This window comes from Botryllus schlosseri, chromosome 12 (assembly GCF_051294905.1).
Source record: "Botryllus schlosseri isolate E-star chromosome 12, Bs_hap1, whole genome shotgun sequence".
In the NCBI taxonomy this organism is placed as follows: Eukaryota; Metazoa; Chordata; class Ascidiacea; order Stolidobranchia; family Styelidae; genus Botryllus; species Botryllus schlosseri.
Window position 1 is genome coordinate 4,679,368 of NC_137247.1, and position 4,084 is coordinate 4,683,451.

The following is a 4,084-nucleotide window of genomic DNA, read 5'->3' on the forward strand; positions in this document are numbered from 1 at the left end:
GTGGGCAAACTTTTGAGCTCGCGGGCCGCATTCAACATCTGAATCCATTCGCGGGCCGCACTATATAAAATTGGGATCATAACCCAAAACGCAATATTGCTGGTATTCGATTATATAGTAAGGACATGGAGAAAATATATATGCTTATTTGAAACAAACCAAACATTGCTATGATGATATCGTACACGCGCCAGAAACAATGGCGAGATTTCATAGGCTGGTCGACCTCAATAACCAATTTGTCAAAACTATAGAGATGAAAGTCTGTTGTCCCGATTCTTAGAACAGGATTGAAATTTAAATCTGTGAGCACACTGAGCAGTGATCTGTTCATAGATTTATCAATTCTGCTTAGGGTTCAGTTCCAGGACACACAATGCTGACAGCATCATAACCATGTTAGCTTCAAACACGCTTCTACTATATGTGTAGATTTCGCGCCTCCTTATCGTCATATCACAAAACACAACCAGGATGCTATAGCAAACCTAACGGATAGTTTGGTGGCATGGGAAGTTACGACTATTGATGAGAGATTTTTCAATATGAAATTCATACTAAATACAGAGCAATAATTATGATTTGGAAGTAAATCGCGCGAAGCGCGAAGAAAAATTCAGTTGAGCTCAGCTTCGCGATCCCCTTCAGATGCTTTCATAGTCCCAAGGGGCGCGCGTCCCCCAGGTTGAGACCCACTGCCTTAGAATTATCATGGTGAAATATACTAAGAAAAAGTTTAATCAAGTCCCTGCATTAATTCGATTTTTAGTACGCATTTTATCAATATTTTTATTGAGTTTCTTTAGACTTTCGCGGGCCGCACAGAACGGTGTTACGGGCCGCATGCGGCCCGCGGGCCGTAGTTTGCCCACCCCTGCTCTAGACTAATCTCATTTCTGAAATGTTTCTCCGCTCTCATTTTGATTCGGAATTCAATTAAATTTCCAAGTTTTCGTGAATTCTAATTGTAATCTAATTTGGAAAAGTTATAAATTTTCTAGTTTACCAACCTTGTCAAGAGAGTACGAGTACCGTATATAATTCAGCGACTGGAGACATCATAGTTCGAAGTGATGTCATAATGCACAATTTCCACTTCGCTAATTCAGAATTTCGAGTGACTCTACTCTACCACACATAACTTAGCTATATGCTGGTAATGCACGATAAAAGCTTGAACTGAGATGTTCAATGCCAGCAGTCCACAATACCAACAGTTGGGTACGCGAAAGCGTCGATTCTCATACAATGCGTAACTAGTAGCTTGCGGCGCAAGATAAACTAGGCAATACAATATCGCTAATAGCCTGTCCTAATCACGTGCGTATGATGTTATTGCGAAGCGCAACATTCACGGGCAATGTGAAGGCTGATTTAACCCGTTGCGTGGATTATAAAAGCTCTAAGTTTATCGGCTTATATTAATTCCCGTTAGCCCGGGCTGTAATCTGGGTAAGCGCAACAACGTTAATAACTTCGCGCGATTTTAAACGACATTCAATTTATCCCACGATGTATGGCTGTAATGATAACATTGCTCATTTCGTAGTATCACAATCACAACACGATGCATTTGCAATATTACTTAACGTGCTGTAAACCAAGTGACCTGTGTGGCACATGTTGGAATTCTGATTATGAAAAGTCACACATTGCGGATTTAGGTGGTAATGCAAGTGATGGATTTAACTACGATATCGCGCGGCAAGATGTTTGACACTCAGGACTATGAAATCGTGAAGCGATTTATTAGCGCTAAGACACAGGCACAGCCTAGGAACTCGGAAGTAACCTATTTTCACGCACTTTAATCAATTCCTCACGGGTCAAACTGACATGCCCGTTAAATTGAACAGAAAGTAGGCCAAGTCGTGCATACTGTGAGCGAAATGCATCAGCTAAAGCACAACATAAACCCGATAAAATTTACATGCGAACGCAATGGATAATATTCGAATACATTATTTTGGAAATATGGAGCTGCGTATCGTAAATATGGAGTTATCAGGAAAATCAACTGCCCGAGCTTGAGCTTGAATTGGTCTCATTTCAATTTCGAGTTGAGCTCAAAAGATATATAGCTACCCTTAGTACTCTACCTGTTCAAATCAGCGCCGGCCACAAATAAGCAAAAGAACACGAGCGGGCCAGACTTCTACAAACTATCAATCTAGTTAGCGACTGAATCTTTTAGTAGTTTTAGTTTCAGTTGCGTAATAACTAGAAAATACTTGTCGTCGTTTGATACCGGCATAATGTTGAGCGATGATATTGCGGTTGCAGCCATTGCTCGGAGTCATCACTACTATTAATTTCGTAGCCAGGGGTGGGTTTGGGGGGTCCAAATCTCTCAATTTTTTTGAACTTGCACTGATGTTCATGCAGAAGGCCGATCCGAGTCCGATACAATAAATGTTAACAAGTTGCTTCAGAATTGAATCATTTAGTTGTGTTTTAGTAGAGTTTGTTGCGTACTTTGAAGGTCTTTAGTTTTGTTGCGAGTTTTAAAAAGTGAATAGTTATGGTCTGGAACCGATATTCTGAATAGGAAAGAGGTCGCGGTGTCAATGTGACGTCACATCGTCAAGAAGCGAATGCCTGTTTATTCTCAGAATGGCTCTACGCGTCATTACATTAGCAAGATACTCGAACACCGATAACAACGTATCGCAGGGCCGGATTAAGGTTAAATCATGTCAGCAAAAGCATCTTGAAAGGGAGCTTCGGGCATAAATACGGACATCACGTCACTTTTTCTAGCGCGTCAAGAACGAATATAGTCTCGCGTTTCAAGTCATAATATAACGTCGAAAAAGCGTAGCAGTTTCGCTAGCAGCAAGTCGATTCTCCTTACGTTTTCAACGCACGAAAGTCGTACAATCATTGTTATAGTTCGCCGCATTCTTGAAAAATGGGTCACCTACTATAGGCCGACAAACAGCTGACTTCCAACGTGTCGTAAATCTTTCCTCGCGGTGGGAGACATGATGTAGCGGTAATACATTACAACAAAATTAAACTGCTGATGATACGCACAAAGAACTTGACGGACGTCTATCATCTGTTTAGAACACTAGAATTTATATCGACCTATAAACTTCCACAACGCACGAGACGGCTGCTAGCTCCCTGAATACTATAGTATTGACTAATATGGGGATCCCAGCTGACAAAAGTTTACAAAACGGACCCATCGAATCAGAGATCTCCATAGATTTGTGATGAAACAGATTAAATCAATTTGCGTAATTGCGTCATAATATATTGCGAACATTCTAAACGACTTCGCAAGTGTCGTATGAGCATTGAGCAGTTGGGGTGGCTGTAGTAATACGAATAGACCGTGGCATATGTTTCAAGAACTACATAGTGTGTATAGCCTGGATGTCAGACTTGTACAAACTCCTCGTCCTCATGTTTCAAAATTCGCAACTAGGACTATTACTTTTTAAAACTAGCAACTAGAACTAGAACTTGACTACCTGTGAAAATCCGCAACTAGTTACATCGCATAGGGAGGCTAAGGTGGGTGTCTGATTTCAAAGACTACTCCAAGTCGTTTCGACACCATCCTATCTTTTCATTGTATCGCAATTTTTGTGGTGTACTGAACTGATAAAAATTGCTAATAAACCGAACTCAACTAACTAATAACTGAAAATAGGAATTACTGAATTTCAAATGAGCTAAGAAAAATTGGCGATATAATCGGTATTTCAAAGGGACGGGGGGTTGGTTGCGAGTCGGCATTGGAAGGGTTCCTGACCGCAAAAACCCAACCCCTGGCTACGCCACTGTTAGTAGTGATGACACTGAACTGAGACACGCGTTTCCAGTTGTACAACTAAATTATTTTTGTAACGCGAAACTACAACTTGAACTACTTACTTTTCAAAATCCGCAACTATAACTACAACAGGAACTACTCTCTCTTTTCAAAATTCGCAACTAGAACTAGAACTACTAAAAATACAGTAGTTGGTTACCGTTAACTAACTAGATTGTTAGTTTCTACAAGTCTGTTAGTTTCTACAAGTCTGCTTCATGTAGACAAAATTTGTAAATGGAAATCTGAAACACTGTG